We start from the raw sequence: 12,405 nt of genomic DNA, 5'->3' as shown, positions 1-12,405 counted from the left end.
CAGAGTTTCGAACAGTTTACATAACCACAAATTTTAAGCCATGACCCACAAACAATGATGCCGGTTCGCATGTCCCCAAAGGTTTAAATTAAAAGCAGCGCAAGAAGTTGTTGTAACTAAAAGCTGGCAAAACCTCAAAGTTAAATGTATCTGCAAGGCACATATGACATGGGCAAGAGCCCTACACTCCCAGACCCCCCCCCTTAACTCCTGGTTTTTGTGTAACCAAAATATCACTCATAGTTTAAAACTTCAAGTAAATTTTAAGTTTAAAAAACAATGAGTGTGTCTGCACGATCCTTAACTAAAAGATAACCTCAAAGTTTCCAACCACAACCTTACATTTAATTTTACAGATTTTCATGTAAACACAGCTATTATTTGGCAAATATCCCTGGTAGTGATCTTTAAAATTTACCAGTAATGAGGCTTGAAAGATACAGCATGTTGGGTATTTGATTCAAGCATTCAACTACCGATGTTATTAAACAATTTTTTTCCTTCTATCTGACCATGATTTATAGCAGATATTTATTGCAAATTCCTTTGATTTGATTTGTAGAATCTTTAGCACACTTGAGAGAAACAAATGGTTAGTAAAGTAAAGTAATCGATCGGTAGAGGGTGACTGGTCTATAATAATTATGGAAGTATTATAGAAGTATACATTAATAATAATAAGTGTGGTCAAATCAGACATAAATTTTCTATTCTACCTATTGACATATCAAGAGTGAATCTCTCGAACTGGATCGACCAAATCAATAATTGATTCATAATACATATATATATATATATATATATACAGTATATATATAATATCTTTCCCGTAACATAAGAATAATTCTAATAGTTTCATACTTTTAATTAAATGTAATGTTAATTGTTATCGTATCATTGTTTTAAATGGGGGCACGCTACAAGAGTCCTATCTCGCACCCCGGGGCAACGTGTCTGACACGGCCGGTTGTAGCAACTACTCCGAAGATCAAGATTAAATCTTGATCTAAGGAGACACGAACGAACGAAGTGAATCTCTAACATATGAAGATGATAAAAATGACTAAACTTATCATTTGATTTGACAAGCTGCCCCTTTTCTCTTTTGCTGTAGACTCTCCCCCCCCCCCTCCTCTCTCTCTCTCTCTCTCTCTCTCTCTCTCTCTCTCACTCTCTCCCCCCCCCCCTCTTTCTCTCTCAAGTCATTCTCTTCTAACTTTCCTTTCCCCACCCCTTTCTTCCCTCACCATCGCCCCCCTCTTTCTCTTTCTTTCTCTCTCTCTCTCTCTCTCTCTCTCTCTCTCTCTCTCTCTCTCTCCTCCCCCTTCCTCCCTCCCTCTCTCTCACTAGCTCAACATACTGTAGATGGTCAGCCAGCTTGTTCTTCTCTATTTGCTCTTCTCCTTTCGATCATATTTCTATTGCCTCTTTTCACATTTCTACATGGTACATCCAGCTCATAGCTGCCAAACGATCACATACCTCATCATAATGGTTTTTCAAGCTCAACAATTTTCCTCCCCAAAACCTTCCCATAATTGGTGTCAGAGGGCAGGGCGTACCCACGACCCTGCTGAGCCTGCAATCAGTGTCCTTTCTCTCGGTGTACTACCTAGGCTAAGACCCCCACCAGGCTCCCAAAACTACTACATATTGTTATTCCACAGGTCCTTGAGAAGTAGAGCCTGGCCCTCGACTATAGAAGAGAAAATATATACTAAAAAACGAGGATGAAAAGAACAAAATTCCACCCAAGTATTCATATTTTTGTTGGTATCCTATGAAGTGTGACCCTGCCACTTAGCGTTATTTCCCAAGAGAGATTTTACTTCTTCACTCTCAAATTAAGTGCATGTAATGTAAAGAAGAGTGAATTTTGGAATCCAAAATACATGTACAGAGAGATGGCTAAGAATTCTAGAGGCTATTCATGTAGATATATTATGTTTGGTATACTGGGATATGATGCAGTGTGTAATAAATGCTCTTCTGGTGGCATTTCATAAGGGATTACAATGTTTGGAATGAGTTTAGGAACTTTAGGCCTGCATTAAATGTTTCATCAGTTCTCCCATTCTTCTCCCAACTTCTCTCCATCTATCTTTCTATCTCTCCCTTCTCTTTCATATATCACTGCCCCCCCCCCCATTCCTCCCCCTCCATCATTTCTCTCTCTCTCCTACTCCCTATCAATTCTTACCTACAACTGTAGTTCTCTCCCTCTTTTTTGTCTATTTCTCTCTTTATCTCCCTTCTATCTTTATATCTGTCACTCCCCTATCCCCCTTTTTCTTTCTCCCTCTATTTTCTTCCGCTACACTCTCCTTCTGCCCCCCCCCCTCTCTCTCTCTCACTCTCTCTGTGTGTCTTGCTCTCTCTCTCTCTTTCTATCTCTTCCATCAATCGTCTTCCTTTCTCCAAATTAAAGGAAAAACCACCCTGATATTATAAGTTGGATTTAAAGAAGCAGAAAAATGAAAGGAATCAGTCAGCGAAAGTTTGAGCATCAGTGAAACACAAATTGCCAAAACTGTGTGTGACATATCTTTGTCAGTTTGTTGTAGATGTTGCACTTTGTTCATCCCTTATACCATGCTAATCCAGTGCTATTCATGATTTCTGTATGCATGTCTGCCTCAAAGTTCCTCCTATGAAAGTGGATCAGCAAACAAGAACCACTCACCTTTACCATACAAGGGTTCTTGGCGTTACTTGAACCCCCTTTTACTGCGACCGGTTCCCCATATTATGATCTGCATGGCTATCCACAGAAAATGCAAGATATCATTATAGGCTTTTATCAGATCCATGCAATTTGCCCACTGAAGTATAACCTATATAGCCCACATGTACTCTTTGGTGTGGTCATCAACAGGTTAAAGATATAGTAGTGGGCTCTCATAGGGAAATTCAACACCATTCAGGTATTAACCCAATAACAGGAGTTGTTTTATGACCAACAAACCTTATGTAATGTTCTGCATTTTCCACCAATTGCCCCATTTTGAAAAGTTACTATCCAACGTTTCCCTCAACTGAAGACTCTGCAAGAGACTGGGGTATTTCTTGATGGGACTACGGGTTTGCTGTGTGCGAGACTTGTACACCCATTAATGGTATTTCCATCAAGTCTTGTGTCAGCAAATTATGACCTTCTGCATATCGAAACTGACGACCATCTCCCTTTAACATGCTTTTGGATAAACCAATCACCCATGTAGACTTCAAAATGTACAACTGTAACACTAGAACAAATAATTTGTGGTTCTTACAAGATTTATACCAGACAGGGATTACTTACAGCATTACCTGAGTAATAAGTCAAAACAAATGGGAGGAATATAGCAACGCTCTACCTGAAATGAATTAAAACTATTTTGAGAAATAAACATTTTGGAAAAAAGTGATATTTTCAATCTGCCAATTCCACTGTCAAAACTAAATTATCCTTAAACGCTAGCTAATGATCTCTATAAACCTTTCATTAAATAATCTTATGGTATATTTGTCCAATGCTTGTGAGTTGTCACCATTTTAAATTCCCTAATAAAAGTTTGATCAGCACAGGAAGTATTAAACACACTAATTACAGGTGCAGTCAATCATTACGAGAGCAGACATGTTCTATTTGCTCTTCAGTCCATACAGCATACATTGGACAATATACCAAAGGCTTCAGTCTCTGATATTGACAGTTGTTCCACTGAGACCTTGTCTAACTGGCTACACTGACCGCCTCTATGTACATGTAGAGCCTGAAGTACATCGTACCGGTTAGGGAGGGGAGGTTATGCAAGGCAATTTGTGTGTGATTGCTGATCTCATCACACGCAGTAGCTTCAAGAAAGCAAGACATATTAGCCGAAAAGTAAGACCTTATATTTTGATGATTTAAGATGATCTTGGATCCTATTATGTTCTTACAGTGTACAATATTTGATCTACTTTATCATTTTTCTAAATCAAACTGTCAAGTCTACATAAAGAAAAAAAGATGGCAAACTTTTCACCAACACCGTATTCTGGCAAAAAGTGGCTAGTTAGTCCAGCTTTGTGCATGGATTACAATCTGTGTTCATGGTGTTTGGAGAAGGTCGACAACTATCAGTTTTATTAAGGAATTCCCCAGGGCCATACCAGACGGATATTTCTGTCTATTTGTACAATTGCTGGTAGACCTGGCCTTGTGCTATTATATTTTTTATATGGGATATCTGAATAGTGTCGTATGTGCAGCACTGTCTGTTGTACTATTGCAGGTCAAGGTAGTATTTTGATACACAATAATACTAATATAACACAGCACCTACATCAGTACAAGAATACACCAGACGGTTGCCTGTACTCAGCATTAACTTATAGCAAAGAAGAAGTAATGAGCTTTAAAAAAAAATTAAAAAATGGGTCAAACTTCATACAAAATGATTTCATTTATGCAAGCCAATTTTCTCTCAATTTCACTCCGATTACCATACAACTTTACATGTTTTAACGGCGGTTATGCATGGGTAATACCACTTTTGTTTAACGCCTCCCCAGCCCCACCCCGCTCCACACCTCATCTCACCTGTCTCGCATCGAGGATTCCTCCGTCGTGCAACGTCTCAGGCTCGCCGCGCTCGATAACGCACTTCACTGGGTCGTAATCACACGAATTCTGATGATATTCCACTTTCAGAGGAACTTCTCGGTATTTGGAACCCATCACAATTGAAGACTTAATAGTTTTCACGACAAAACTTCCCAGATCATAACTACTTTCATGTAGTCTGCCGCGACACCACACCAGTGTAAGTATGGTTGCTGAGGAAGCTAAACGTAGTTACTCCGTGAGTCCAGGCAGCAGGCTTCGGCATTCGATTTCATTACACGTGTATTGGGCGATTGTTTTTGTTTTGTCTGAGCAAGTGGTGGCTTGAGTTTGCGCGTGCGCAATAACATTCCCAGGTCCGCTCAAACTTTCTTCGGGAGATATTCACAAAGTCTCTTTGTTTTTAATCAGCGCCAATGTTTCGTAAATGAGATAGCTTATTGTTTTATTAGTACCCCCCCCCCCCACCCCCCCCCCCCCACCCCCATTTGTCTCACTGATCAAAAGAAAACGATGTTATATGTAATTTGTTCCAATTGATCCATATACAATGTGAACTATCTAAGTATTAAAAGAACGAGAGAGAAAACAAAGCCATAATCCATTTTCCCCGTTCTCCTACCTGATATGAGCTCAATAAAGACATTGGCGGACTGTTTGGTAATGCAAACATAGAGGCACTATGCATGTATATTAACAGATTTTAAAAGCAGTTTCTATTCATTTACACATTTCTGTTCAACATTTATTTTGCTTGCTCCAGCCAACTGCTAAATTTCCTTACCCCTGCCCCTCTCCATCTCTCTCTCCCCCTCTCTCTCTCTCTCTCTCTCTCTCTCTCTCTTTCTCGATGGCTCAGTGTTCCTTTTTTTAGGTTCAAATTCGGGGTAGCGAGAAAGAGAGACAGGGATAGAGAGAGGGGGGTAAAAAGAGAGAGAGAGAGAATGAGAAAAAGAGAAAGAAGGAGAGATAGTGAGAGAGAAGGAGAGAGGGGGAATGAGAAAAGGAGAGAGGGAGAGAGAGATTGGATGAAAATAGACCCCCCCCCCCCCCCCCCTTCACTCCATATAACCATTGAACTGGGTCCAGGGTGCTTTACCTCGAGGTGGAGGGGAGGAGGTGAACTAAGTCTCAAACATTGTATCTTTCGATAATAAAAAAACCCTTTATATGCAAACCTGCAAAACCTTGGTGTTCCGGGAAATCCAGACCCCCCCCCCCCCCCAGTAAAAAGGCATGTGGTTGATTGTTTGTTTGTTTAATTGATTTTTTCTTTTTGTAGTGTAATGCGGATCCCCAACCCCAAATATCTTTGAGAAGCCCTCAATTCGAGACCGTGCAAACGCCACGCTCGTATCCCCACGCCCCTCCCTATCCCACCCTCTCCTTCTCAACCCCTTCTCATTCGACCCCGATCACGATTCCCAGGTCCGCGGCCACCATCAAAGACGACGTGCTTGGACGGATGGAAATTAAAACGGACAAATCATAAACGAACCAATAAAATCCCAATTTGATTTGCTTCGCCAGCGCAGAGAAGGCCGGAACAACCGTATTCAATTATCCCCAGCTACACACTCATTTACCGAACGGAAAAAGGATGATATATATCCACGGTCTAATATCAGTAATCTCTTGCATTTTATATGGAGATCATAATCGTTGGATTAAGCCTGCGATGCGTTCTATTAACTTAATTTCTTTTTTAATCTGTTCGCATTCTGACGCGTGCATTTCATATCCGTCCCAGCAGCTTTTATCTCAAGCCAGGCAAGAGAACTCGAAAATGATATCGCAAAATAGTTGAAGCGATGAATGGGTAAGGGGTTAGTAGATTGACCTGTTGGCATCTTTCCAAAAATATGTAGATGCTTTAATCATGTTCAGTTCTTTTTCCTTCTTTTTTTATAAATTATAATTATCATTGCCCCCATTAAAGTATCATAATAATACATGCATCGCTGGAATTTATTTTGTGGGGGAAAGGGTCCTGTCATCGAATTTAGTCCCTCCTCTTTGCAGAAACAGATTTTCGAGATTTTTCTGTTTTAACCATAGTAATTACATTATTTCTTACAAATTGTTTAGGCATGAATAACCAGAGGAAAAAATATGAATGACAACGATTTTCAAAGGATAAAGGCACCCCTATTCCCTATCTACAGAAGAAATTTACAAAAGAGACCAAAGTCTCTGTTAAATTTTTGAAAAAAACGAAAACTTTAAAATATGCTTCAAGCAGTATACGTAGTACGGACAAATTTAGGCAAATTTTCACCTTAATTTTTCTACTAAAAATATTTCCGATAGGACGACGTAATCTCGCATTCAGTATTGCTTGTGAATTAAAATGGCGCCTTATACTTGTTCATGATTAGGTGACAATAACAATGATGATATTGTAATATGCTCTACATAAACATTATCAATGTTTGCAGAAGCGGAGGGGGGACTCCAACCGACCCTATAACCCCCCCCCCCCCCCCTTCAGGGCCGCTTCGTAGTTTTTTTTTTATGGTAGGTCCACCCCCATCCCACGTCATAGAATTAAAAAACCTGGAACATGCACCTGTACATTACTACGTAGGGTCATCTGTAGGGCACGGTAAACGGAGTAAACTATGGGCTAACTTGAATTTGATTGTGGGATCATCATTTTGGAGGGAAAAAAATCAAGGTCATATTGGCATCGATGATTTCTCAACTAAAAAGCTCTTCATTTCCTTTTCACTCTCTACCTGTTCCGCCACGTGTTGGTGAAATCACCCAATAAGTGCACTTCTTATCGATCACGACTACAGAGCATTATGTATAGACAGGGAAAGAGAGAATGCTTTGTAGGGGCGGATCCCAAAACCAGGTTTTCACATTTTTTTCAGAAGCTTCATTATGTCTAAAAAATCTCTGACAAGCAAGACAAATAATATGATGATGATGACGACGATGATAATGATAATAACAATAATAATGATAAATTATGGAAATGATAATAAAATTTGGATAATAATAATGAAAATAATCAAATGAAGAACACTCTTATTGATAATAACAATGATATTAATACTACTCATAATACTATTAATAATAATACAAATAATACTAATAATATGAATATGAATAATAACGAGCATAAACACAATGTTTCTGAAAATGACTGAAAACCATGTCAATATTTCAGTTTCTAAGATGGATGAGAAACAAGTGACGTTGGCGAGGGAAAAATTGGTACCGCTGTATTTTTAAGGGAAATAACGATAATATTTCGTTCTTGTATAGCGCATATAAGAGCTTTGGCATTATTACCCTAGCTTTAGCTCCGGCAGCCGTCAGCGCACAGTGCATTTCAAGGAATCCTACCAGGTAACCATTTACCCCACCTGGGTCGAGTGTGGCTAATGTAGATTAATATCTTGCCAAAGGACATTATATGCCGCGGCGGAACTCGAACCGCAGACCTTGTGATCCACAGTCCGGTGATGTATCCACTCGTCCACGATATTCCACTATTGGTTTGACTAGAGGGCACATCTCCACCTCTCCACTTTAACCCCCCCCCCCTCTCCCTTCCCCCGTCTGTGATCTATCACTGATACGGTACATTCCCATACCAACCCAAAACGACATTAGCAGTGTAATTTGCTAAGAATTTCATTCTAACGGGAACAATGTTTTAACATGAAGACAATGCAATTGATAAGATCGATGCCCATGTCAATATATACTGCGCTACTGGCGTTAAAGATTTTGTTTTATTTGCCTGGGTATGCCCCACCCCTCGCGAATTACGACTTTGAGAGACGGAAAAACAAATTGCCTCATATTCATAATCCAACCCAGTGGAGTCGTAAAATGGTAGAGTCGTTGACCTGAGTTGATCTGATTTGATTTTTATTTATTTTATTTCTCTTCATGTTTTTTTTCCAACATAAAATATCTAGATTGTAATACGAACGTAAAAATATTCATGAAGAAGGATTACCGCATAAGCTAAGGTTGAAGGCATGGTAATCCTTTATGAAACTTGATAATTTCGATATAAAATAATATTGTAACGATTATTATTTATCTCATCAGCAACATCTCGAGACTGCATGAGCTTCTTCCTCCTATACCTAAATGTATCAGAAACTCGATTAACGTGTTATCCAAACAGTAAGGAGAAGCGAAAATAAATACAAGGGAAAGAGGGAGAGAAGGGGAGATTAAGAGGAGGAAAGAGACGGAGAGAAAGTAAAATATAAGAACAAAATAGAAGGGAAGAAAACCTAAGAAAAGAAGAACAAACAAAATTAAAGTAGAACAAAGAAAAGAGGAAAAAGGAAGAGAAGAGAAAAGAGAAAAGGGGAAGAGGGAATAAGAAAATAGAATAGGAGCGAAAGATCTGAAATACTAGAACAAAGTAGAAAAGGTCATGCTGAGGGCGCTATCAAGCCACCAGTAAATGAGGACATTTATTTCATCGTGCCACTACTTGTGCAGTTTGTAGATTTTAAATAGACATCAATAAGTCAGTTCACGGTTGCAGTCTGAGCATGAGCAGATAAAGGTCATTGCAAACAAATTGTGAAATACACGGAGACGAAATACTGGATACGTGCTCATGAAAGTTATGTAATCATTATTCATTTATGCACTCCTTGATACACAGGTGGAAGTATTCTTTGAAAAGGGGAAACAAATGCTATTTATGTAGCACCTCTATCGCTGTAGAAGTGCCATTATTTCAAGATGTACAAAGTGGGACCTCTTCATGTTTTGAAGATTTGTGGATATTTGGGGTCATTGCAGTAATGTGCTAACCGTGAACTGGTCTATTATAATGATATTTATTCAATCAGAAAAATAGATGTAACTAAGACACGAGGTCTCTTTAACTGTCAACAACGATATTTTGCTATGATTTGTATTCATATTTATGAATACTACGTGGTAAAACAAATTTCTAACATGTACAAATTGAAATACAATATTTTCAAAGTATTATTTGGTGTACATACAGATGAAGTGTCGGTAAAAACACATCTGTTTATACTGCATAGTCTCAATAGCCATGATGCTATATGGAGATAAAGGAAGAGTTTACTTGTTAATGATTTCAATAAAAGAGGACAATAACGGAAGAAAAATACTCTACTAAAAATAATATTGTGAAACACGGTTTTTCAGTAAAATATGATCATTGTAACAAAAACAAAAGTTATTCTGTAAATAGTTGACTTTTGGTATCATCAGGCATCAAGCGAATGGATGAGGGAAGGGGGGGGGGGGGGGGGGGGACTCATATAGCAAGTTTAGAAGAAAAATACATGGTCAGCATTGTCCATCGGTAATTATTTGCTTACTATATGGTACAACCCACTGACAAAATTGCCAATTTGATATCCACAAAGCTGTAGTGATCCCATATTTAAAACATTCAAAAGTTTCTTATTATTGGTCCAATTTGTTCAAACTTCCTCCATGATCTCTGATTGTTCTGCTTTCATTCAAATGAGCTTATCACAAGGGTTGGATAGCCCTTTTTAATCCGGTGAAGGTGGTGGGACAAACTATCACTTCCGAGGCGATCTGGTCATCTGGATGTAGCTATCTTTCCGAAGCGAAGCTGAGGAAAGATAGCGTATCCAGTCTGATCGACGAGGAAGTGATAGTTTTGCCCTCGCCTGAAACAAAAAGGTGATTATTTGCTTTATATTTCACATCTAAAACAATTTAACTACAAAAAGAAAATTTGGTTTAGAGCAGGTTTGACATAGAAACTTATCTTTTTTATTGATAAAATGTTTTATGAAACAGGACCCTACTCTTGGTCTTCATGACCAACACGCCCACTCACTGTCTCGTGATATGGAAAGAATCCATAATTAGGAGTAATCAGATTGTGTCTGGGTGCAATATTGTCCTAGGGGTAGATATCATAATTATACTCCAGGATAGTTGCCTAGAAACAGGGATATTGTCATGATACATTTTAATGATTTTCGATTTCAATGCAAAGTAAACTCTTCTCGACCCCTCTTCCAAACCCCCCTCATTTTCTCTCTCCCTCCCCCCCATACCTTTCTTCCCTATTTTTTTCTCTCCTTTTCTCTCTCTTGATTGCTCTCTCGCGCTCTCTCTCTCTCTCTCTCTCTCTCTCTCTTTTTTTTCTCTCTTTTCTCTCTCTCTCTCTCTCTTTCTCTCTCTCTCTCTCTCTCTCTCTCTCTCTCCCAATTCCTCTCATCCTTTCCATCTCTCTTACCTTTTCTCTCTCTTTGTCGCTCTCTCTCACTCTCTCTCTCTCTCTTTCTCCCTCTCTCTCTCTCTCTCTCTCTCTCTCAACATGATGTATGTCGCTCGACTATTTACCAAAATCTGATCGCTCTCAACGTGTTAAGATCATTGAGAACGTGCTGTTTTATCATTCGAGGGAAATGATGTATAACGAATCGCCCCTGGTGGGCAGATGACATTTTCTGACAACACGGCTACAACATTTCGTCCATCAACATTCTCTAAGGGGCCTCCTTAATGTACGAGATATGACACTTTGATATTTCCATTCTCCACTACTTTCTTTATCACAGCCATATGTTTATGCAGAGTTTGGAAAGTAGTTTTAATAATATTGCAGGGTCCTCAGGGAGATTGATGAGGCAAAGGCACAGGCAGAGACAGAGACAGGTAATATTATGAATTAATCAAGATACGTAACACAATTTCATTTGAAGTCTATAAACATACGAACGACACATTTTGGGTGAATTCCTGATTTGTCAACTGCTGGGAATTGTTTTTTTCCAATACAATCTACAACTTATAGTTCACAATTTACTCGAAAGTTGGTGAGGCATATATTTTACCTTCATATTCGATTTTGTTTTTTTAATTGCACAATTCCCCGCCCTCGAAATATTTTTATGAGTCGGCCTATATAATTTAAAAGTTTATGAGTTATTTCCTTTAAATAATTGAACAGTATAAAAAAAACATGTGATTCAATGACCCCTAAAAGACACATACCATCGGCTTATCTTCAAAGAAACCATAATAAGCAAATCAAACAGACTAAGAAAAAAACAAATCATCATTAACAACTACAAAGAGAATTTTTAAGAAAACAGAGAGGATACACCAAAATCGCAGACAGGATCGTTAGACTCACCCCTTCAGAGAATAATGTTTAAAAATATCGTATTAATCAGTGCAAAAGGAAAAAATTATCATCATTATCATTTATCATCACCATCATCGACAACAACAACAACAATATAGACGGGAAGCACCAACAACGAACATAGGATATTACACTCACCCGTTTCAGAGACTAATTTTTAAAGGAACCGTATTAACCAGAGGAAAAAGAAGAAAAACAAACATTCATCATTTATCATCATAACAGCGATAACGGAAGCAGCAGCAGCAACAACAACAACAACAGTAACAAAATAATATGAAAGAGATGGGAAAGAAACACCATCATGGCAAACAAAATCCGTTAACTCACCCGTTTCTGTGGTCTTCCGTTATCAACCACACACCGGTCCTCCTTGTCGGTTGCTATAGCAACCATATTATCATCCAGGTCCGTGTTCTTTGTATCGTTGCTCATCACGTCGCTGAGATCACCGCTGGAATTGAGCGAGCTATCCTCCACCGACTTCTCCCTCGCCCTCCTCGTCATCCTCACCTGTTCCTCATCCATCTCGGGATTGAAATATTTATATGATTCTCAAAATCGTTCAATAAAATTTAGTCGAGGCAAGAAAGTGCCGAACACGGCGCGAGCTAACGACTGTCCGATGACAGAACGGCGTGCGCGAATGATTCCTCTC

The sequence above is a fragment of the Strongylocentrotus purpuratus genome, unplaced genomic scaffold (genome assembly GCF_000002235.5).
Source record: "Strongylocentrotus purpuratus isolate Spur 01 unplaced genomic scaffold, Spur_5.0 spur5_scaffold_15, whole genome shotgun sequence".
Taxonomy (NCBI): domain Eukaryota; kingdom Metazoa; phylum Echinodermata; class Echinoidea; order Camarodonta; family Strongylocentrotidae; genus Strongylocentrotus; species Strongylocentrotus purpuratus.
Note: the sequence above shows the minus strand (reverse complement) of the source record.